Source organism: Hyla sarda, unplaced genomic scaffold (genome assembly GCF_029499605.1).
Source record: "Hyla sarda isolate aHylSar1 unplaced genomic scaffold, aHylSar1.hap1 scaffold_827, whole genome shotgun sequence".
Lineage (NCBI taxonomy): Eukaryota > Metazoa > Chordata > Amphibia > Anura > Hylidae > Hyla > Hyla sarda.
Window position 1 is genome coordinate 21,128 of NW_026610854.1, and position 24,269 is coordinate 45,396.

Genomic DNA, 24,269 nt, shown 5'->3' on the forward strand with positions numbered 1-24,269 from the left:
AAAAACGTGAAAAAAAAGTAAGAGGAAGAGAAGGGAAAAAAAGGTGGAAATGGGTTTAAAAGTGATTTCGGCGGAGAAATATATATATATATATATATATATATATATATATATATATATATACGCGCACACACACACATATATATAAACGTATTCTCCGTTGAGATATTGCAGCCGCTGCTGTGTCCAGGCCCAGGAGCCTTAGCACTGTGCTGTGATGTCACTCAATACCACTGACATCACTAGGTGTAAACAACATCTCTCCTTTGCTGTGTATGTGACTATGGAGCTGTTTGGTGATGTCGTCTATTATGGCCTTCATAGAAGCAACAGGAGATTGTTGCATCCATCTAGAACCCTCAGAACTACAGTGCTATGATGTCACTCACTTCCACAGGCCTTGCAGAGTGTAAACAACAACAACCCAGCTTTGTTGTGTATGTAACCATAGGGATTGTGATGTCACCTAGAACCTTCACAGCAGCGACAGCTTTATGAGGAGCATCAGCACTGCTCTGCCTGAGCAGAACCATCACCGCCATAGGTTGTCAAATAACCCGGATTTAACCCACACAGGTAAGTCCAATGGGGTGCAGGCATGTCCTCTATGCTTACAGCTTCCCGTGGGTGTTGGTTTGATACCGTTTGGGGACAGCCAAGGAGGCATCTGCAGGCAACAAAGGTAGGTGTGTGCTTGTGTGTGTGTTTCCTATGCAGATCCTAAGCCCAGTGTCACATGCAAGTAGGAGGAGTAAGAAGGGTTCCTGGCAAATCCGGGTTATGGATTGCATTTAAAAAGGCCCCGTGGGAGTGCAATGGGCCCCTGTCTTGCTGCTTAGCAATAATGGTATGGGTTTAGGTTCTGCTGTGTGTACTGGTGGTTGACTGCCCCCCAGCCCAGAGTGTGCATGGAAAATTGTCTGGCAGCCTCCCTGACAGCAAGCAGTGATAGTGCCCATGAAGGGGACCTTGTTGGGCCCGCCCCTTTCACGGTTATCGCTTCTCGGCCTTTTGGCTAAGATCAAGTGTAGTATCTGTTCTTATCAGTTTAATATCTGATACGTCCCCTATCTGGGGACCATATATTAAATGGATTTTTGAGAACGGGGGCCGATTTCGAAGCTTGCTTCCGTCGCCCTATGCATTGACCCGATATGGCAGTATCTTCGGGTACAGTGCACCACCCCCTTACAGGGTTAAAAAGAAAGATTCCTACTTTCATTGCTACCTGCTTGCTGGCTAGCCAGCTAGCCAGCCCTGTGGGCCTTGCTGCTGCTGCTGCTGCTGCTGCTGCAGCCAAAAAACAAAAGGTGGTGCTGCTGCTGCTTCTGCTGCTTCTGCTTGTGTCTGGCCGCTGTTGGAGCGTCCAGGCACAGGACTTCTGCTGCTGCTGACTAAATGGCCTCCTTAATTGGATCATTTGAGTAGCCAGCACACCTGTGCAGGTAGGGCATGACATGATAGGCAGCTGCCTTGATAGCGGGTGGGTGCTGAATGTTCCTAATTGACAAAATAAGATTAATGCTTATGAAGAAATATAAAATCTCATCCCTTCCCCAATATCGCGCCACACCCCTACCCCTTAATTCCCTGGTTGAACTTGATGGACATATGTCTTTTTTCGACCGTACTAACTATGTAACTATGTAACATAACATGGGGGGGTCTCCTGGCTGTTCACACAGGTGTGTCATTGCTGTACATTGACCATGCATTGCTTCTGTGGTATTGCAAAGGCAAAGACAAATGCTTCCAGCCATCCATTGCACTAATGGATTGGTCATCAGCTGGCTGTCTATGTCCCGCATCAATATAGACCAAAGTACAGAGGGTTAGGCTATGCTATAGTGCACCTACCTGATGCATCAGAAGGTGCGAGGCCCTTGCTAAATTCTGTGCACAGACTTTGAGATCTATGCTTTAGACTGTATCTAAACCTGCTCCAACATGGACTGACATTCTGGCCTACTTTCAGCCGATGCGACTTGTCTGTCGCTGAACAGTCGCTTTTTATGTATTCAGCACCTATGTATAATGTTGTAAAAATGCTCTAGAAGCTAAAGTCGCAGAAATGTCACACATATTTGGCCTGCAACTTTCTGTGCGACAAATTCAGACAGGAAAAATCAGTATAAATCCTTAGAAAATTATCCCCCAGTGTCTCCATCTGCTGGCGGTATTGAATAAGCATTGCTGCACTGATGGGGTATGCATTAGACGAAAAAAAAGAAGAAAAAGAAGAATAATACGCCCAGAAAAGAGGCGAAAAGGAGAAAAACGTAAAAAAACGTGAAAAAAAAGTAAGAGGAAGAGAAGGGAAAAAAAGGTGGAAATGGGTTTAAAAGTGATTTCGGCGGAGAATATATATATATATATATATATATATATATATATATATATACGCGCACACACACACATATATATAAACGTATTCTCCGTTGAGATATTGCAGCCGCTGCTGTGTCCAGGCCCAGGAGCCTTAGCACTGTGCTGTGATGTCACTCAATACCACTGACATCACTAGGTGTAAACAACATCTCTCCTTTGCTGTGTATGTGACTATGGAGCTGTTTGGTGATGTCGTCTATTATGGCCTTCATAGAAGCAACAGGAGATTGTTGCATCCATCTAGAACCCTCAGAACTACAGTGCTATGATGTCACTCACTTCCACAGGCCTTGCAGAGTGTAAACAACAACAACCCAGCTTTGTTGTGTATGTAACCATAGGGATTGTGATGTCACCTAGAACCTTCACAGCAGCGACAGCTTTATGAGGAGCATCAGCACTGCTCTGCCTGAGCAGAACCATCACCGCCATAGGTTGTCAAATAACCCGGATTTAACCCACACAGGTAAGTCCAATGGGGTGCAGGCATGTCCTCTATGCTTACAGCTTCCCGTGGGTGTTGGTTTGATACCGTTTGGGGACAGCCAAGGAGGCATCTGCAGGCAACAAAGGTAGGTGTGTGCTTGTGTGTGTGTTTCCTATGCAGATCCTAAGCCCAGTGTCACATGCAAGTAGGAGGAGTAAGAAGGGTTCCTGGCAAATCCGGGTTATGGATTGCATTTAAAAAGGCCCCGTGGGAGTGCAATGGGCCCCTGTCTTGCTGCTTAGCAATAATGGTATGGGTTTAGGTTCTGCTGTGTGTACTGGTGGTTGACTGCCCCCCAGCCCAGAGTGTGCATGGAAAATTGTCTGGCAGCCTCCCTGACAGCAAGCAGTGATAGTGCCCATGAAGGGGACCTTGTTGGGCCCGCCCCTTTCACGGTTATCGCTTCTCGGCCTTTTGGCTAAGATCAAGTGTAGTATCTGTTCTTATCAGTTTAATATCTGATACGTCCCCTATCTGGGGACCATATATTAAATGGATTTTTGAGAACGGGGGCCGATTTCGAAGCTTGCTTCCGTCGCCCTATGCATTGACCCGATATGGCAGTATCTTCGGGTACAGTGCACCACCCCCTTACAGGGTTAAAAAGAAAGATTCCTACTTTCATTGCTACCTGCTTGCTGGCTAGCCAGCTAGCCAGCCCTGTGGGCCTTGCTGCTGCTGCTGCTGCTGCTGCTGCAGCCAAAAAACAAAAGGTGGTGCTGCTGCTGCTTCTGCTGCTTCTGCTTGTGTCTGGCCGCTGTTGGAGCGTCCAGGCACAGGACTTCTGCTGCTGCTGACTAAATGGCCTCCTTAATTGGATCATTTGAGTAGCCAGCACACCTGTGCAGGTAGGGCATGACATGATAGGCAGCTGCCTTGATAGCGGGTGGGTGCTGAATGTTCCTAATTGACAAAATAAGATTAATGCTTATGAAGAAATATAAAATCTCATCCCTTCCCCAATATCGCGCCACACCCCTACCCCTTAATTCCCTGGTTGAACTTGATGGACATATGTCTTTTTTCGACCGTACTAACTATGTAACTATGTAACATAACATGGGGGGGTCTCCTGGCTGTTCACACAGGTGTGTCATTGCTGTACATTGACCATGCATTGCTTCTGTGGTATTGCAAAGGCAAAGACAAATGCTTCCAGCCATCCATTGCACTAATGGATTGGTCATCAGCTGGCTGTCTATGTCCCGCATCAATATAGACCAAAGTACAGAGGGTTAGGCTATGCTATAGTGCACCTACCTGATGCATCAGAAGGTGCGAGGCCCTTGCTAAATTCTGTGCACAGACTTTGAGATCTATGCTTTAGACTGTATCTAAACCTGCTCCAACATGGACTGACATTCTGGCCTACTTTCAGCCGATGCGACTTGTCTGTCGCTGAACAGTCGCTTTTTATGTATTCAGCACCTATGTATAATGTTGTAAAAATGCTCTAGAAGCTAAAGTCGCAGAAATGTCACACATATTTGGCCTGCAACTTTCTGTGCGACAAATTCAGACAGGAAAAATCAGTATAAATCCTTAGAAAATTATCCCCCAGTGTCTCCATCTGCTGGCGGTATTGAATAAGCATTGCTGCACTGATGGGGTATGCATTAGACGAAAAAAAAGAAGAAAAAGAAGAATAATACGCCCAGAAAAGAGGCGAAAAGGAGAAAAACGTAAAAAAACGTGAAAAAAAAGTAAGAGGAAGAGAAGGGAAAAAAAGGTGGAAATGGGTTTAAAAGTGATTTCGGCGGAGAAATATATATATATATATATATATATATATATATATATATATATATACGCGCACACACACACATATATATAAACGTATTCTCCGTTGAGATATTGCAGCCGCTGCTGTGTCCAGGCCCAGGAGCCTTAGCACTGTGCTGTGATGTCACTCAATACCACTGACATCACTAGGTGTAAACAACATCTCTCCTTTGCTGTGTATGTGACTATGGAGCTGTTTGGTGATGTCGTCTATTATGGCCTTCATAGAAGCAACAGGAGATTGTTGCATCCATCTAGAACCCTCAGAACTACAGTGCTATGATGTCACTCACTTCCACAGGCCTTGCAGAGTGTAAACAACAACAACCCAGCTTTGTTGTGTATGTAACCATAGGGATTGTGATGTCACCTAGAACCTTCACAGCAGCGACAGCTTTATGAGGAGCATCAGCACTGCTCTGCCTGAGCAGAACCATCACCGCCATAGGTTGTCAAATAACCCGGATTTAACCCACACAGGTAAGTCCAATGGGGTGCAGGCATGTCCTCTATGCTTACAGCTTCCCGTGGGTGTTGGTTTGATACCGTTTGGGGACAGCCAAGGAGGCATCTGCAGGCAACAAAGGTAGGTGTGTGCTTGTGTGTGTGTTTCCTATGCAGATCCTAAGCCCAGTGTCACATGCAAGTAGGAGGAGTAAGAAGGGTTCCTGGCAAATCCGGGTTATGGATTGCATTTAAAAAGGCCCCGTGGGAGTGCAATGGGCCCCTGTCTTGCTGCTTAGCAATAATGGTATGGGTTTAGGTTCTGCTGTGTGTACTGGTGGTTGACTGCCCCCCAGCCCAGAGTGTGCATGGAAAATTGTCTGGCAGCCTCCCTGACAGCAAGCAGTGATAGTGCCCATGAAGGGGACCTTGTTGGGCCCGCCCCTTTCACGGTTATCGCTTCTCGGCCTTTTGGGGCTAAGATCAAGTGTAGTATCTGTTCTTATCAGTTTAATATCTGATACGTCCCCTATCTGGGGACCATATATTAAATGGATTTTTGAGAACGGGGGCCGATTTCGAAGCTTGCTTCCGTCGCCCTATGCATTGACCCGATATGGCAGTATCTTCGGGTACAGTGCACCACCCCCTTACAGGGTTAAAAAGAAAGATTCCTACTTTCATTGCTACCTGCTTGCTGGCTAGCCAGCTAGCCAGCCCTGTGGGCCTTGCTGCTGCTGCTGCTGCTGCAGCCAAAAAACAAAAGGTGGTGCTGCTGCTGCTTCTGCTGCTTCTGCTTGTGTCTGGCCGCTGTTGGAGCGTCCAGGCACAGGACTTCTGCTGCTGCTGACTAAATGGCCTCCTTAATTGGATCATTTGAGTAGCCAGCACACCTGTGCAGGTAGGGCATGACATGATAGGCAGCTGCCTTGATAGCGGGTGGGTGCTGAATGTTCCTAATTGACAAAATAAGATTAATGCTTATGAAGAAATATAAAATCTCATCCCTTCCCCAATATCGCGCCACACCCCTACCCCTTAATTCCCTGGTTGAACTTGATGGACATATGTCTTTTTTCGACCGTACTAACTATGTAACTATGTAACATAACATGGGGGGGTCTCCTGGCTGTTCACACAGGTGTGTCATTGCTGTACATTGACCATGCATTGCTTCTGTGGTATTGCAAAGGCAAAGACAAATGCTTCCAGCCATCCATTGCACTAATGGATTGGTCATCAGCTGGCTGTCTATGTCCCGCATCAATATAGACCAAAGTACAGAGGGTTAGGCTATGCTATAGTGCACCTACCTGATGCATCAGAAGGTGCGAGGCCCTTGCTAAATTCTGTGCACAGACTTTGAGATCTATGCTTTAGACTGTATCTAAACCTGCTCCAACATGGACTGACATTCTGGCCTACTTTCAGCCGATGCGACTTGTCTGTCGCTGAACAGTCGCTTTTTATGTATTCAGCACCTATGTATAATGTTGTAAAAATGCTCTAGAAGCTAAAGTCGCAGAAATGTCACACATATTTGGCCTGCAACTTTCTGTGCGACAAATTCAGACAGGAAAAATCAGTATAAATCCTTAGAAAATTATCCCCCAGTGTCTCCATCTGCTGGCGGTATTGAATAAGCATTGCTGCACTGATGGGGTATGCATTAGACGAAAAAAAAGAAGAAAAAGAAGAATAATACGCCCAGAAAAGAGGCGAAAAGGAGAAAAACGTAAAAAAACGTGAAAAAAAAGTAAGAGGAAGAGAAGGGAAAAAAAGGTGGAAATGGGTTTAAAAGTGATTTCGGCGGAGAAATATATATATATATATATATATATATATATATATATATATATATATACGCGCACACACACACATATATATAAACGTATTCTCCGTTGAGATATTGCAGCCGCTGCTGTGTCCAGGCCCAGGAGCCTTAGCACTGTGCTGTGATGTCACTCAATACCACTGACATCACTAGGTGTAAACAACATCTCTCCTTTGCTGTGTATGTGACTATGGAGCTGTTTGGTGATGTCGTCTATTATGGCCTTCATAGAAGCAACAGGAGATTGTTGCATCCATCTAGAACCCTCAGAACTACAGTGCTATGATGTCACTCACTTCCACAGGCCTTGCAGAGTGTAAACAACAACAACCCAGCTTTGTTGTGTATGTAACCATAGGGATTGTGATGTCACCTAGAACCTTCACAGCAGCGACAGCTTTATGAGGAGCATCAGCACTGCTCTGCCTGAGCAGAACCATCACCGCCATAGGTTGTCAAATAACCCGGATTTAACCCACACAGGTAAGTCCAATGGGGTGCAGGCATGTCCTCTATGCTTACAGCTTCCCGTGGGTGTTGGTTTGATACCGTTTGGGGACAGCCAAGGAGGCATCTGCAGGCAACAAAGGTAGGTGTGTGCTTGTGTGTGTGTTTCCTATGCAGATCCTAAGCCCAGTGTCACATGCAAGTAGGAGGAGTAAGAAGGGTTCCTGGCAAATCCGGGTTATGGATTGCATTTAAAAAGGCCCCGTGGGAGTGCAATGGGCCCCTGTCTTGCTGCTTAGCAATAATGGTATGGGTTTAGGTTCTGCTGTGTGTACTGGTGGTTGACTGCCCCCCAGCCCAGAGTGTGCATGGAAAATTGTCTGGCAGCCTCCCTGACAGCAAGCAGTGATAGTGCCCATGAAGGGGACCTTGTTGGGCCCGCCCCTTTCACGGTTATCGCTTCTCGGCCTTTTGGCTAAGATCAAGTGTAGTATCTGTTCTTATCAGTTTAATATCTGATACGTCCCCTATCTGGGGACCATATATTAAATGGATTTTTGAGAACGGGGGCCGATTTCGAAGCTTGCTTCCGTCGCCCTATGCATTGACCCGATATGGCAGTATCTTCGGGTACAGTGCACCACCCCCTTACAGGGTTAAAAAGAAAGATTCCTACTTTCATTGCTACCTGCTTGCTGGCTAGCCAGCTAGCCAGCCCTGTGGGCCTTGCTGCTGCTGCTGCTGCTGCTGCTGCTGCAGCCAAAAAACAAAAGGTGGTGCTGCTGCTGCTTCTGCTGCTTCTGCTTGTGTCTGGCCGCTGTTGGAGCGTCCAGGCACAGGACTTCTGCTGCTGCTGACTAAATGGCCTCCTTAATTGGATCATTTGAGTAGCCAGCACACCTGTGCAGGTAGGGCATGACATGATAGGCAGCTGCCTTGATAGCGGGTGGGTGCTGAATGTTCCTAATTGACAAAATAAGATTAATGCTTATGAAGAAATATAAAATCTCATCCCTTCCCCAATATCGCGCCACACCCCTACCCCTTAATTCCCTGGTTGAACTTGATGGACATATGTCTTTTTTCGACCGTACTAACTATGTAACTATGTAACATAACATGGGGGGGTCTCCTGGCTGTTCACACAGGTGTGTCATTGCTGTACATTGACCATGCATTGCTTCTGTGGTATTGCAAAGGCAAAGACAAATGCTTCCAGCCATCCATTGCACTAACTAATGGATTGGTCATCAGCTGGCTGTCTATGTCCCGCATCAATATAGACCAAAGTACAGAGGGTTAGGCTATGCTATAGTGCACCTACCTGATGCATCAGAAGGTGCGAGGCCCTTGCTAAATTCTGTGCACAGACTTTGAGATCTATGCTTTAGACTGTATCTAAACCTGCTCCAACATGGACTGACATTCTGGCCTACTTTCAGCCGATGCGACTTGTCTGTCGCTGAACAGTCGCTTTTTATGTATTCAGCACCTATGTATAATGTTGTAAAAATGCTCTAGAAGCTAAAGTCGCAGAAATGTCACACATATTTGGCCTGCAACTTTCTGTGCGACAAATTCAGACAGGAAAAATCAGTATAAATCCTTAGAAAATTATCCCCCAGTGTCTCCATCTGCTGGCGGTATTGAATAAGCATTGCTGCACTGATGGGGTATGCATTAGACGAAAAAAAAGAAGAAAAAGAAGAATAATACGCCCAGAAAAGAGGCGAAAAGGAGAAAAACGTAAAAAAACGTGAAAAAAAAGTAAGAGGAAGAGAAGGGAAAAAAAGGTGGAAATGGGTTTAAAAGTGATTTCGGCGGAGAAATATATATATATATATATATATATATATATATATATATATATATACGCGCACACACACACATATATATAAACGTATTCTCCGTTGAGATATTGCAGCCGCTGCTGTGTCCAGGCCCAGGAGCCTTAGCACTGTGCTGTGATGTCACTCAATACCACTGACATCACTAGGTGTAAACAACATCTCTCCTTTGCTGTGTATGTGACTATGGAGCTGTTTGGTGATGTCGTCTATTACGGCCTTCATAGAAGCAACAGGAGATTGTTGCATCCATCTTGAACCCTCAGAACTACAGTGCTATGATGTCACTCACTTCCACAGGCCTTGCAGAGTGTAAACAACAACAACCCAGCTTTGTTGTGTATGTAACCATAGGGATTGTGATGTCACCTAGAACCTTCACAGCAGCGACAGCTTTATGAGGAGCATCAGCACTGCTCTGCCTGAGCAGAACCATCACCGCCATAGGTTGTCAAATAACCCGGATTTAACCCACACAGGTAAGTCCAATGGGGTGCAGGCATGTCCTCTATGCTTACAGCTTCCCGTGGGTGTTGGTTTGATACCGTTTGGGGACAGCCAAGGAGGCATCTGCAGGCAACAAAGGTAGGTGTGTGCTTGTGTGTGTGTTTCCTATGCAGATCCTAAGCCCAGTGTCACATGCAAGTAGGAGGAGTAAGAAGGGTTCCTGGCAAATCCGGGTTATGGATTGCATTTAAAAAGGCCCCGTGGGAGTGCAATGGGCCCCTGTCTTGCTGCTTAGCAATAATGGTATGGGTTTAGGTTCTGCTGTGTGTACTGGTGGTTGACTGCCCCCCAGCCCAGAGTGTGCATGGAAAATTGTCTGGCAGCCTCCCTGACAGCAAGCAGTGATAGTGCCCATGAAGGGGACCTTGTTGGGCCCGCCCCTTTCACGGTTATCGCTTCTCGGCCTTTTGGCTAAGATCAAGTGTAGTATCTGTTCTTATCAGTTTAATATCTGATACGTCCCCTATCTGGGGACCATATATTAAATGGATTTTTGAGAACGGGGGCCGATTTCGAAGCTTGCTTCCGTCGCCCTATGCATTGACCCGATATGGCAGTATCTTCGGGTACAGTGCACCACCCCCTTACAGGGTTAAAAAGAAAGATTCCTACTTTCATTGCTACCTGCTTGCTGGCTAGCCAGCTAGCCAGCCCTGTGGGCCTTGCTGCTGCTGCTGCTGCTGCTGCTGCTGCAGCCAAAAAACAAAAGGTGGTGCTGCTGCTGCTTCTGCTGCTTCTGCTTGTGTCTGGCCGCTGTTGGAGCGTCCAGGCACAGGACTTCTGCTGCTGCTGACTAAATGGCCTCCTTAATTGGATCATTTGAGTAGCCAGCACACCTGTGCAGGTAGGGCATGACATGATAGGCAGCTGCCTTGATAGCGGGTGGGTGCTGAATGTTCCTAATTGACAAAATAAGATTAATGCTTATGAAGAAATATAAAATCTCATCCCTTCCCCAATATCGCGCCACACCCCTACCCCTTAATTCCCTGGTTGAACTTGATGGACATATGTCTTTTTTCGACCGTACTAACTATGTAACTATGTAACATAACATGGGGGGGTCTCCTGGCTGTTCACACAGGTGTGTCATTGCTGTACATTGACCATGCATTGCTTCTGTGGTATTGCAAAGGCAAAGACAAATGCTTCCAGCCATCCATTGCACTAATGGATTGGTCATCAGCTGGCTGTCTATGTCCCGCATCAATATAGACCAAAGTACAGAGGGTTAGGCTATGCTATAGTGCACCTACCTGATGCATCAGAAGGTGCGAGGCCCTTGCTAAATTCTGTGCACAGACTTTGAGATCTATGCTTTAGACTGTATCTAAACCTGCTCCAACATGGACTGACATTCTGGCCTACTTTCAGCCGATGCGACTTGTCTGTCGCTGAACAGTCGCTTTTTATGTATTCAGCACCTATGTATAATGTTGTAAAAATGCTCTAGAAGCTAAAGTCGCAGAAATGTCACACATATTTGGCCTGCAACTTTCTGTGCGACAAATTCAGACAGGAAAAATCAGTATAAATCCTTAGAAAATTATCCCCCAGTGTCTCCATCTGCTGGCGGTATTGAATAAGCATTGCTGCACTGATGGGGTATGCATTAGACGAAAAAAAAGAAGAAAAAGAAGAATAATACGCCCAGAAAAGAGGCGAAAAGGAGAAAAACGTAAAAAAACGTGAAAAAAAAGTAAGAGGAAGAGAAGGGAAAAAAAGGTGGAAATGGGTTTAAAAGTGATTTCGGCGGAGAAATATATATATATATATATATATATATATATATATATATATATACGCGCACACACACACATATATATAAACGTATTCTCCGTTGAGATATTGCAGCCGCTGCTGTGTCCAGGCCCAGGAGCCTTAGCACTGTGCTGTGATGTCACTCAATACCACTGACATCACTAGGTGTAAACAACATCTCTCCTTTGCTGTGTATGTGACTATGGAGCTGTTTGGTGATGTCGTCTATTATGGCCTTCATAGAAGCAACAGGAGATTGTTGCATCCATCTAGAACCCTCAGAACTACAGTGCTATGATGTCACTCACTTCCACAGGCCTTGCAGAGTGTAAACAACAACAACCCAGCTTTGTTGTGTATGTAACCATAGGGATTGTGATGTCACCTAGAACCTTCACAGCAGCGACAGCTTTATGAGGAGCATCAGCACTGCTCTGCCTGAGCAGAACCATCACCGCCATAGGTTGTCAAATAACCCGGATTTAACCCACACAGGTAAGTCCAATGGGGTGCAGGCATGTCCTCTATGCTTACAGCTTCCCGTGGGTGTTGGTTTGATACCGTTTGGGGACAGCCAAGGAGGCATCTGCAGGCAACAAAGGTAGGTGTGTGCTTGTGTGTGTGTTTCCTATGCAGATCCTAAGCCCAGTGTCACATGCAAGTAGGAGGAGTAAGAAGGGTTCCTGGCAAATCCGGGTTATGGATTGCATTTAAAAAGGCCCCGTGGGAGTGCAATGGGCCCCTGTCTTGCTGCTTAGCAATAATGGTATGGGTTTAGGTTCTGCTGTGTGTACTGGTGGTTGACTGCCCCCCAGCCCAGAGTGTGCATGGAAAATTGTCTGGCAGCCTCCCTGACAGCAAGCAGTGATAGTGCCCATGAAGGGGACCTTGTTGGGCCCGCCCCTTTCACGGTTATCACTTCTCGGCCTTTTGGCTAAGATCAAGTGTAGTATCTGTTCTTATCAGTTTAATATCTGATACGTCCCCTATCTGGGGACCATATATTAAATGGATTTTTGAGAACGGGGGCCGATTTCGAAGCTTGCTTCCGTCGCCCTATGCATTGACCCGATATGGCAGTATCTTCGGGTACAGTGCACCACCCCCTTACAGGGTTAAAAAGAAAGATTCCTACTTTCATTGCTACCTGCTTGCTGGCTAGCCAGCTAGCCAGCCCTGTGGGCCTTGCTGCTGCTGCTGCTGCTGCTGCTGCAGCCAAAAAACAAAAGGTGGTGCTGCTGCTGCTTCTGCTGCTTCTGCTTGTGTCTGGCCGCTGTTGGAGCGTCCAGGCACAGGACTTCTGCTGCTGCTGACTAAATGGCCTCCTTAATTGGATCATTTGAGTAGCCAGCACACCTGTGCAGGTAGGGCATGACATGATAGGCAGCTGCCTTGATAGCGGGTGGGTGCTGAATGTTCCTAATTGACAAAATAAGATTAATGCTTATGAAGAAATATAAAATCTCATCCCTTCCCCAATATCGCGCCACACCCCTACCCCTTAATTCCCTGGTTGAACTTGATGGACATATGTCTTTTTTCGACCGTACTAACTATGTAACTATGTAACATAACATGGGGGGGTCTCCTGGCTGTTCACACAGGTGTGTCATTGCTGTACATTGACCATGCATTGCTTCTGTGGTATTGCAAAGGCAAAGACAAATGCTTCCAGCCATCCATTGCACTAATGGATTGGTCATCAGCTGGCTGTCTATGTCCCGCATCAATATAGACCAAAGTACAGAGGGTTAGGCTATGCTATAGTGCACCTACCTGATGCATCAGAAGGTGCGAGGCCCTTGCTAAATTCTGTGCACAGACTTTGAGATCTATGCTTTAGACTGTATCTAAACCTGCTCCAACATGGACTGACATTCTGGCCTACTTTCAGCCGATGCGACTTGTCTGTCGCTGAACAGTCGCTTTTTATGTATTCAGCACCTATGTATAATGTTGTAAAAATGCTCTAGAAGCTAAAGTCGCAGAAATGTCACACATATTTGGCCTGCAACTTTCTGTGCGACAAATTCAGACAGGAAAAATCAGTATAAATCCTTAGAAAATTATCCCCCAGTGTCTCCATCTGCTGGCGGTATTGAATAAGCATTGCTGCACTGATGGGGTATGCATTAGACGAAAAAAAAGAAGAAAAAGAAGAATAATACGCCCAGAAAAGAGGCGAAAAGGAGAAAAACGTAAAAAAACGTGAAAAAAAAGTAAGAGGAAGAGAAGGGAAAAAAAGGTGGAAATGGGTTTAAAAGTGATTTCGGCGGAGAAATATATATATATATATATATATATATATATATATATATATATATATATATGCGCACACACACACATATATATAAACGTATTCTCCGTTGAGATATTGCAGCCGCTGCTGTGTCCAGGCCCAGGAGCCTTAGCACTGTGCTGTGATGTCACTCAATACCACTGACATCACTAGGTGTAAACAACATCTCTCCTTTGCTGTGTATGTGACTATGGAGCTGTTTGGTGATGTCGTCTATTATGGCCTTCATAGAAGCAACAGGAGATTGTTGCATCCATCTAGAACCCTCAGAACTACAGTGCTATGATGTCACTCACTTCCACAGGCCTTGCAGAGTGTAAACAACAACAACCCAGCTTTGTTGTGTATGTAACCATAGGGATTGTGATGTCACCTAGAACCTTCACAGCAGCGACAGCTTTATGAGGAGCATCAGCACTGCTCTGCCTGAGCAGAACCATCACCGCCATAGGTTGTCAAATAACCCGGATTTAACCCACACAGGTAAGTCCAATGGGGTGCAGGCATGTCCTCTATGCTTACAGCTTCCCGTGGGTGTTGGTTTGATACCGTTTGGGGACAGCCAAGGAGGCATCTGCAGGCAACAAAGGTAGGTGTGTGCTTGTGTGTGTGTTTCCTATGCAGATCCTAAGCCCAGTGTCACATGCAAGTAGGAGGAGTAAGAAGGGTTCCTGGCAAATCCGGGTTATGGATTGCATTTAAAAAGGCCCCGTGGGAGTGCAATGGGCCCCTGTCTTGCTGCTTAGCAATAATGGTATGGGTTTAGGTTCTGCTGTGTGTACTGGTGGTTGACTGCCCCCCAGCCCAGAGTGTGCATGGAAAATTGTCTGGCAGCCTCCCTGACAGCAAGCAGTGATAGTGCCCATGAAGGGGACCTTGTTGGGCCCGCCCCTTTCACGGTTATCGCTTCTCGGCCTTTTGGCTAAGATCAAGTGTAGTATCTGTTCTTATCAGTTTAATATCTGATACGTCCCCTATCTGGGGACCATATATTAAATGGATTTTTGAGAACGGGGGCCGATTTCGAAGCTTGCTTCCGTCGCCCTATGCATTGACCCGATATGGCAGTATCTTCGGGTACAGTGCACCACCCCCTTACAGGGTTAAAAAGAAAGATTCCTACTTTCATTGCTACCTGCTTGCTGGCTAGCCAGCTAGCCAGCCCTGTGGGCCTTGCTGCTGCTGCTGCTGCTGCTGCTGCAGCCAAAAAACAAAAGGTGGTGCTGCTGCTGCTTCTGCTGCTTCTGCTTGTGTCTGGCCGCTGTTGGAGCGTCCAGGCACAGGACTTCTGCTGCTGCTGACTAAATGGCCTCCTTAATTGGATCATTTGAGTAGCCAGCACACCTGTGCAGGTAGGGCATGACATGATAGGCAGCTGCCTTGATAGCGGGTGGGTGCTGAATGTTCCTAATTGACAAAATAAGATTAATGCTTATGAAGAAATATAAAATCTCATCCCTTCCCCAATATCGCGCCACACCCCTACCCCTTAATTCCCTGGTTGAACTTGATGGACATATGTCTTTTTTCGACCGTACTAACTATGTAACTATGTAACATAACATGGGGGGGTCTCCTGGCTGTTCACACAGGTGTGTCATTGCTGTACATTGACCATGCATTGCTTCTGTGGTATTGCAAAGGCAAAGACAAATGCTTCCAGCCATCCATTGCACTAATGGATTGGTCATCAGCTGGCTGTCTATGTCCCGCATCAATATAGACCAAAGTACAGAGGGTTAGGCTATGCTATAGTGCACCTACCTGATGCATCAGAAGGTGCGAGGCCCTTGCTAAATTCTGTGCACAGACTTTGAGATCTATGCTTTAGACTGTATCTAAACCTGCTCCAACATGGACTGACATTCTGGCCTACTTTCAGCCGATGCGACTTGTCTGTCGCTGAACAGTCGCTTTTTATGTATTCAGCACCTATGTATAATGTTGTAAAAATGCTCTAGAAGCTAAAGTCGCAGAAATGTCACACATATTTGGCCTGCAACTTTCTGTGCGACAAATTCAGACAGGAAAAATCAGTATAAATCCTTAGAAAATTATCCCCCAGTGTCTCCATCTGCTGGCGGTATTGAATAAGCATTGCTGCACTGATGGGGTATGCATTAGACGAAAAAAAAGAAGAAAAAGAAGAATAATACGCCCAGAAAAGAGGCGAAAAGGAGAAAAACGTAAAAAAACGTGAAAAAAAAGTAAGAGGAAGAGAAGGGAAAAAAAGGTGGAAATGGGTTTAAAAGTGATTTCGGCGGAGAAATATATATATATATATATATATATATATATATATATATATATACGCGCACACACACACATATATATAAACGTATTCTCCGTTGAGATATTGCAGCCGCTGCTGTGTCCAGGCCCAGGAGCCTTAGCACTGTGCTGTGATGTCACTCAATACCACTGACATCACTAGGTGTAAACAACATCTCTCCTTTGCTGTGTATGTGACTATGGAGCTGTTTGGTGATGTCGTCTATTACGGCCTTCATAGAAGCAACAGGAGATTGTTGCATCCATCTTGAACCCTCAGAACTACAGTGCTATGATGTCACTCACTTCCACAGGCCTTGCAGAGTGTAAACAACAACAACCCAGCTTTGTTGTGTATGTAACCATAGGGATTGTGATGTCACCTAGAACCTTCACAGCAGCGACAGCTTTATGAGGAGCATCAGCACTGCTCTGCCTGAGCAGAACCATCACCGCCATAGGTTGTCAAATAACCCGGATTTAACCCACACAGGTAAGTCCAATGGGGTGCAGGCATGTCCTCTATGCTTACAGCTTCCCGTGGGTGTTGGTTTGATACCGTTTGGGGACAGCCAAGGAGGCATCTGCAGGCAACAAAGGTAGGTGTGTGCTTGTGTGTGTGTTTCCTATGCAGATCCTAAGCCCAGTGTCACATGCAAGTAGGAGGAGTAAGAAGGGTTCCTGGCAAATCCGGGTTATGGATTGCATTTAAAAAGGCCCCGTGGGAGTGCAATGGGCCCCTGTCTTGCTGCTTAGCAATAATGGTATGGGTTTAGGTTCTGCTGTGTGTACTGGTGGTTGACTGCCCCCCAGCCCAGAGTGTGCATGGAAAATTGTCTGGCAGCCTCCCTGACAGCAAGCAGTGATAGTGCCCATGAAGGGGACCTTGTTGGGCCCGCCCCTTTCACGGTTATCGCTTCTCGGCCTTTTGGCTAAGATCAAGTGTAGTATCTGTTCTTATCAGTTTAATATCTGATACGTCCCCTATCTGGGGACCATATATTAAATGGATTTTTGAGAACGGGGGCCGATTTCGAAGCTTGCTTCCGTCGCCCTATGCATTGACCCGATATGGCAGTATCTTCGGGTACAGTGCACCACCCCCTTACAGGGTTAAAAAGAAAGATTCCTACTTTCATTGCTACCTGCTTGCTGGCTAGCCAGCTAGCCAGCCCTGTGGGCCTTGCTGCTGCTGCTGCTGCTGCTGCTGCTGCAGCCAAAAAACAAAAGGTGGTGCTGCTGCTGCTTCTGCTGCTTCTGCTTGTGTCTGGCCGCTGTTGGAGCGTCCAGGCACAGGACTTCTGCTGCTGCTGACTAAATGGCCTCCTTAATTGGATCATTTGAGTAGCCAGCACACCTGTGCAGGTAGGGCATGACATGATAGGCAGCTGCCTTGATAGCGGGTGGGTGCTGAATGTTCCTAATTGACAAAATAAGATTAATGCTTATGAAGAAATATAAAATCTCATCCCTTCCCCAATATCGCGCCACACCCCTACCCCTTAATTCCCTGGTTGAACTTGATGGACATATGTCTTTTTTCGACCGTACTAACTATGTAACTATGTAACATAACATGGGGGGGGGGGTCTCCTGGCTGTTCACACAGGTGTGTCATTGCTGTACATTGACCATGCATTGCTTCTGTGGTATTGCAAAGGCAAAGACAAATGCTTCCAGCCATCCATTGCACTAATGGATTGGTCATCAGCTGGCTGTCTATGTCCCGCATCAATATAGACCAAAGTACAGAGGGTTAGGCTATGCTATAGTGCACCTACCTTATGCATCAGAAGGTGCGAGGCCCTTGCTAAATTCTGTGCACAGACTTTGAGATCTATGCTTTAGACTGTATCTAAACCTGCTCCAACATGGACTGACATTCTGGCCTACTTTCAGCCGATGCGACTTGTCTGTCGCTGAACAGTCGCTTTTTATGTATTCAGCACCTATGTATAATGTTGTAAAAATGCTCTAGAAGCTAAAGTCGCAGAAATGTCACACATATTTGGCCTGCAACTTTCTGTGCGACAAATTCAGACAGGAAAAATCAGTATAAATCCTTAGAAAATTATCCCCCAGTGTCTCCATCTGCTGGCGGTATTGAATAAGCATTGCTGCACTGATGGGGTATGCATTAGACGAAAAAAAAGAAGAAAAAGAAGAATAATACGCCCAGAAAAGAGGCAAAAAGGAGAAAAACGTAAAAAAACGTGAAAAAAAAGTAAGAGGAAGAGAAGGGAAAAAAAGGTGGAAATGGGTTTAAAAGTGATTTCGGCGGAGAAATATATATATATATATATATATATATATATATATATATATATATATATACGCGCACACACACACATATATATAAACGTATTCTCCGTTGAGATATTGCAGCCGCTGCTGTGTCCAGGCCCAGGAGCCTTAGCACTGTGCTGTGATGTCACTCAATACCACTGACATCACTAGGTGTAAACAACATCTCTCCTTTGCTGTGTATGTGACTATGGAGCTGTTTGGTGATGTCGTCTATTATGGCCTTCATAGAAGCAACAGGAGATTGTTGCATCCATCTAGAACCCTCAGAACTACAGTGCTATGATGTCACTCACTTCCACAGGCCTTGCAGAGTGTAAACAACAACAACCCAGCTTTGTTGTGTATGTAACCATAGGGATTGTGATGTCACCTAGAACCTTCACAGCAGCGACAGCTTTATGAGGAGCATCAGCACTGCTCTGCCTGAGCAGAACCATCACCGCCATAGGTTGTCAAATAACCCGGATTTAACCCACACAGGTAAGTCCAATGGGGTGCAGGCATGTCCTCTATGCTTACAGCTTCCCGTGGGTGTTGGTTTGATACCGTTTGGGGACAGCCAAGGAGGCATCTGCAGGCAACAAAGGTAGGTGTGTGCTTGTGTGTGTGTTTCCTATGCAGATCCTAAGCCCAGTGTCACATGCAAGTAGGAGGAGTAAGAAGGGTTCCTGGCAAATCCGGGTTATGGATTGCATTTAAAAAGGCCCCGTGGGAGTGCAATGGGCCCCTGTCTTGCTGCTTAGCAATAATGGTATGGGTTTAGGTTCTGCTGTGTGTACTGGTGGTTGACTGCCCCCCAGCCCAGAGTGTGCATGGAAAATTGTCTGGCAGCCTCCCTGACAGCAAGCAGTGATAGTGCCCATGAAGGGGACCTTGTTGGGCCCGCCCCTTTCACGGTTATCGCTTCTCGGCCTTTTGGCTAAGATCAAGTGTAGTATCTGTTCTTATCAGTTTAATATCTGATACGTCCCCTATCTGGGGACCATATATTAAATGGATTTTTGAGAACGGGGGCCGATTTCGAAGCTTGCTTCCGTCGCCCTATGCATTGACCCGATATGGCAGTATCTTCGGGTACAGTGCACCACCCCCTTACAGGGTTAAAAAGAAAGATTCCTACTTTCATTGCTACCTGCTTGCTGGCTAGCCAGCTAGCCAGCCCTGTGGGCCTTGCTGCTGCTGCTGCTGCTGCTGCTGCTGCAGCCAAAAAACAAAAGGTGGTGCTGCTGCTGCTTCTGCTGCTTCTGCTTGTGTCTGGCCGCTGTTGGAGCGTCCAGGCACAGGACTTCTGCTGCTGCTGACTAAATGGCCTCCTTAATTGGATCATTTGAGTAGCCAGCACACCTGTGCAGGTAGGGCATGACATGATAGGCAGCTGCCTTGATAGCGGGTGGGTGCTGAATGTTCCTAATTGACAAAATAAGATTAATGCTTATGAAGAAATATAAAATCTCATCCCTTCCCCAATATCGCGCCACACCCCTACCCCTTAATTCCCTGGTTGAACTTGATGGACATATGTCTTTTTTCGACCGTACTAACTATGTAACTATGTAACATAACATGGGGGGGTCTCCTGGCTGTTCACACAGGTGTGTCATTGCTGTACATTGACCATGCATTGCTTCTGTGGTATTGCAAAGGCAAAGACAAATGCTTCCAGCCATCCATTGCACTAATGGATTGGTCATCAGCTGGCTGTCTATGTCCCGCATCAATATAGACCAAAGTACAGAGGGTTAGGCTATGCTATAGTGCACCTACCTGATGCATCAGAAGGTGCGAGGCCCTTGCTAAATTCTGTGCACAGACTTTGAGATCTATGCTTTAGACTGTATCTAAACCTGCTCCAACATGGACTGACATTCTGGCCTACTTTCAGCCGATGCGACTTGTCTGTCGCTGAACAGTCGCTTTTTATGTATTCAGCACCTATGTATAATGTTGTAAAAATGCTCTAGAAGCTAAAGTCGCAGAAATGTCACACATATTTGGCCTGCAACTTTCTGTGCGACAAATTCAGACAGGAAAAATCAGTATAAATCCTTAGAAAATTATCCCCCAGTGTCTCCATCTGCTGGCGGTATTGAATAAGCATTGCTGCACTGATGGGGTATGGATTAGACGAAAAAAAAGAAGAAAAAGAAGAATAATACGCCCAGAAAAGAGGCGAAAAGGAGAAAAACGTAAAAAAACGTGAAAAAAAAGTAAGAGGAAGAGAAGGGAAAAAAAGGTGGAAATGGGTTTAAAAGTGATTTCGGCGGAGAAATATATATATATATATATATATATATATATATATATATATATATATATATGCGCACACACACACATATATATAAACGTATTCTCCGTTGAGATATTGCAGCCGCTGCTGTGTCCAGGCCCAGGAGCCTTAGCACTGTGCTGTGATGTCACTCAATACCACTGACATCACTAGGTGTAAACAACATCTCTCCTTTGCTGTGTATGTGACTATGGAGCTGTTTGGTGATGTCGTCTATTATGGCCTTCATAGAAGCAACAGGAGATTGTTGCATCCATCTAGAACCCTCAGAACTACAGTGCTATGATGTCACTCACTTCCACAGGCCTTGCAGAGTGTAAACAACAACAACCCAGCTTTGTTGTGTATGTAACCATAGGGATTGTGATGTCACCTAGAACCTTCACAGCAGCGACAGCTTTATGAGGAGCATCAGCACTGCTCTGCCTGAGCAGAACCATCACCGCCATAGGTTGTCAAATAACCCGGATTTAACCCACACAGGTAAGTCCAATGGGGTGCAGGCATGTCCTCTATGCTTACAGCTTCCCGTGGGTGTTGGTTTGATACCGTTTGGGGACAGCCAAGGAGGCATCTGCAGGCAACAAAGGTAGGTGTGTGCTTGTGTGTGTGTTTCCTATGCAGATCCTAAGCCCAGTGTCACATGCAAGTAGGAGGAGTAAGAAGGGTTCCTGGCAAATCCGGGTTATGGATTGCATTTAAAAAGGCCCCGTGGGAGTGCAATGGGCCCCTGTCTTGCTGCTTAGCAATAATGGTATGGGTTTAGGTTCTGCTGTGTGTACTGGTGGTTGACTGCCCCCCAGCCCAGAGTGTGCATGGAAAATTGTCTGGCAGCCTCCCTGACAGCAAGCAGTGATAGTGCCCATGAAGGGGACGACCTTGTTGGGCCCGCCCCTTTCACGGTTATCGCTTCTCGGCCTTTTGGCTAAGATCAAGTGTAGTATCTGTTCTTATCAGTTTAATATCTGATACGTCCCCTATCTGGGGACCATATATTAAATGGATTTTTGAGAACGGGGGCCGATTTCGAAGCTTGCTTCCGTCGCCCTATGCATTGACCCGATATGGCAGTATCTTCGGGTACAGTGCACCACCCCCTTACAGGGTTAAAAAGAAAGATTCCTACTTTCATTGCTACCTGCTTGCTGGCTAGCCAGCTAGCCAGCCCTGTGGGCCTTGCTGCTGCTGCTGCTGCTGCTGCTGCAGCCAAAAAACAAAAGGTGGTGCTGCTGCTGCTTCTGCTGCTTCTGCTTGTGTCTGGCCGCTGTTGGAGCGTCCAGGCACAGGACTTCTGCTGCTGCTGACTAAATGGCCTCCTTAATTGGATCATTTGAGTAGCCAGCACACCTGTGCAGGTAGGGCATGACATGATAGGCAGCTGCCTTGATAGCGGGTGGGTGCTGAATGTTCCTAATTGACAAAATAAGATTAATGCTTATGAAGAAATATAAAATCTCATCCCTTCCCCAATATCGCGCCACACCCCTACCCCTTAATTCCCTGGTTGAACTTGATGGACATATGTCTTTTTTCGACCGTACTAACTATGTAACTATGTAACATAACATGGGGGGGTCTCCTGGCTGTTCACACAGGTGTGTCATTGCTGTACATTGACCATGCATTGCTTCTGTGGTATTGCAAAGGCAAAGACAAATGCTTCCAGCCATCCATTGCACTAATGGATTGGTCATCAGCTGGCTGTCTATGTCCCGCATCAATATAGACCAAAGTACAGAGGGTTAGGCTATGCTATAGTGCACCTACCTGATGCATCAGAAGGTGCGAGGCCCTTGCTAAATTCTGTGCACAGACTTTGAGATCTATGCTTTAGACTGTATCTAAACCTGCTCCAACATGGACTGACATTCTGGCCTACTTTCAGCCGATGCGACTTGTCTGTCGCTGAACAGTCGCTTTTTATGTATTCAGCACCTATGTATAATGTTGTAAAAATGCTCTAGAAGCTAAAGTCGCAGAAATGTCACACATATTTGGCCTGCAACTTTCTGTGCGACAAATTCAGACAGGAAAAATCAGTATAAATCCTTAGAAAATTATCCCCCAGTGTCTCCATCTGCTGGCGGTATTGAATAAGCATTGCTGCACTGATGGGGTATGCATTAGACGAAAAAAAAGAAGAAAAAGAAGAATAATACGCCCAGAAAAGAGGCGAAAAGGAGAAAAACGTAAAAAAACGTGAAAAAAAAGTAAGAGGAAGAGAAGGGAAAAAAAGGTGGAAATGGGTTTAAAAGTGATTTCGGCGGAGAAATATATATATATATATATATATATATATATATATATATACGCGCACACACACACATATATATAAACGTATTCTCCGTTGAGATATTGCAGCCGCTGCTGTGTCCAGGCCCAGGAGCCTTAGCACTGTGCTGTGATGTCACTCAATACCACTGACATCACTAGGTGTAAACAACATCTCTCCTTTGCTGTGTATGTGACTATGGAGCTGTTTGGTGATGTCGTCTATTACGGCCTTCATAGAAGCAACAGGAGATTGTTGCATCCATCTAGAACCCTCAGAACTACAGTGCTATGATGTCACTCACTTCCACAGGCCTTGCAGAGTGTAAACAACAACAACCCAGCTTTGTTGTGTATGTAACCATAGGGATTGTGATGTCACCTAGAACCTTCACAGCAGCGACAGCTTTATGAGGAGCATCAGCACTGCTCTGCCTGAGCAGAACCATCACCGCCATAGGTTGTCAAATAACCCGGATTTAACCCACACAGGTAAGTCCAATGGGGTGCAGGCATGTCCTCTATGCTTACAGCTTCCCGTGGGTGTTGGTTTGATACCGTTTGGGGACAGCCAAGGAGGCATCTGCAGGCAACAAAGGTAGGTGTGTGCTTGTGTGTGTGTTTCCTATGCAGATCCTAAGCCCAGTGTCACATGCAAGTAGGAGGAGTAAGAAGGGTTCCTGGCAAATCCGGGTTATGGATTGCATTTAAAAAGGCCCCGTGGGAGTGCAATGGGCCCCTGTCTTGCTGCTTAGCAATAATGGTATGGGTTTAGGTTCTGCTGTGTGTACTGGTGGTTGACTGCCCCCCAGCCCAGAGTGTGCATGGAAAATTGTCTGGCAGCCTCCCTGACAGCAAGCAGTGATAGTGCCCATGAAGGGGACCTTGTTGGGCCCGCCCCTTTCACGGTTATCGCTTCTCGGCCTTTTGGCTAAGATCAAGTGTAGTATCTGTTCTTATCAGTTTAATATCTGATACGTCCCCTATCTGGGGACCATATATTAAATGGATTTTTGAGAACGGGGGCCGATTTCGAAGCTTGCTTCCGTCGCCCTATGCATTGACCCGATATGGCAGTATCTTCGGGTACAGTGCACCACCCCCTTACAGGGTTAAAAAGAAAGATTCCTACTTTCATTGCTACCTGCTTGCTGGCTAGCCAGCTAGCCAGCCCTGTGGGCCTTGCTGCTGCTGCTGCTGCTGCTGCTGCTGCAGCCAAAAAACAAAAGGTGGTGCTGCTGCTGCTTCTGCTGCTTCTGCTTGTGTCTGGCCGCTGTTGGAGCGTCCAGGCACAGGACTTCTGCTGCTGCTGACTAAATGGCCTCCTTAATTGGATC

The 24,269-nt window shown here is 46.2% G+C and overlaps 11 non-coding genes across 11 annotated transcripts; all 11 read left to right on the forward strand.

Moving 5' to 3' along the window:
• Nucleotides 1-995: 995 nt before the first annotated feature.
• LOC130347250 (U2 spliceosomal RNA) lies at nucleotides 996-1,186 on the forward strand. Its single transcript, XR_008885216.1, has one exon. It is a non-coding gene; the product is annotated as a U2 spliceosomal RNA (small nuclear RNA).
• A 2,087-nt stretch (nucleotides 1,187-3,273) lies between these two features.
• LOC130347251 (U2 spliceosomal RNA) lies at nucleotides 3,274-3,464 on the forward strand. The gene has a single exon (XR_008885217.1). It is a non-coding gene; the product is annotated as a U2 spliceosomal RNA (small nuclear RNA).
• Nucleotides 3,465-5,556: 2,092 nt separating this feature from the next.
• LOC130347242 (U2 spliceosomal RNA) lies at nucleotides 5,557-5,749 on the forward strand. The gene has a single exon (XR_008885210.1). It is a non-coding gene; the product is annotated as a U2 spliceosomal RNA (small nuclear RNA).
• A 2,088-nt stretch (nucleotides 5,750-7,837) lies between these two features.
• LOC130347253 (U2 spliceosomal RNA) lies at nucleotides 7,838-8,028 on the forward strand. The gene has a single exon (XR_008885218.1). It is a non-coding gene; the product is annotated as a U2 spliceosomal RNA (small nuclear RNA).
• A 2,099-nt stretch (nucleotides 8,029-10,127) lies between these two features.
• Nucleotides 10,128-10,318, forward strand: LOC130347254 (U2 spliceosomal RNA). The gene has a single exon (XR_008885219.1). It is a non-coding gene; the product is annotated as a U2 spliceosomal RNA (small nuclear RNA).
• Nucleotides 10,319-12,411: 2,093 nt separating this feature from the next.
• LOC130347233 (U2 spliceosomal RNA) lies at nucleotides 12,412-12,602 on the forward strand. Its single transcript, XR_008885203.1, has one exon. It is a non-coding gene; the product is annotated as a U2 spliceosomal RNA (small nuclear RNA).
• A 2,096-nt stretch (nucleotides 12,603-14,698) lies between these two features.
• On the forward strand, nucleotides 14,699-14,889 carry LOC130347255 (U2 spliceosomal RNA). Its single transcript, XR_008885220.1, has one exon. It is a non-coding gene; the product is annotated as a U2 spliceosomal RNA (small nuclear RNA).
• A 2,090-nt stretch (nucleotides 14,890-16,979) lies between these two features.
• Nucleotides 16,980-17,170, forward strand: LOC130347256 (U2 spliceosomal RNA). The gene has a single exon (XR_008885221.1). It is a non-coding gene; the product is annotated as a U2 spliceosomal RNA (small nuclear RNA).
• Nucleotides 17,171-19,273: 2,103 nt separating this feature from the next.
• Nucleotides 19,274-19,464, forward strand: LOC130347257 (U2 spliceosomal RNA). Its single transcript, XR_008885222.1, has one exon. It is a non-coding gene; the product is annotated as a U2 spliceosomal RNA (small nuclear RNA).
• A 2,102-nt stretch (nucleotides 19,465-21,566) lies between these two features.
• Nucleotides 21,567-21,757, forward strand: LOC130347259 (U2 spliceosomal RNA). The gene has a single exon (XR_008885224.1). It is a non-coding gene; the product is annotated as a U2 spliceosomal RNA (small nuclear RNA).
• Nucleotides 21,758-23,843: 2,086 nt separating this feature from the next.
• On the forward strand, nucleotides 23,844-24,034 carry LOC130347260 (U2 spliceosomal RNA). Its single transcript, XR_008885225.1, has one exon. It is a non-coding gene; the product is annotated as a U2 spliceosomal RNA (small nuclear RNA).
• Nucleotides 24,035-24,269: the final 235 nt, after the last annotated feature.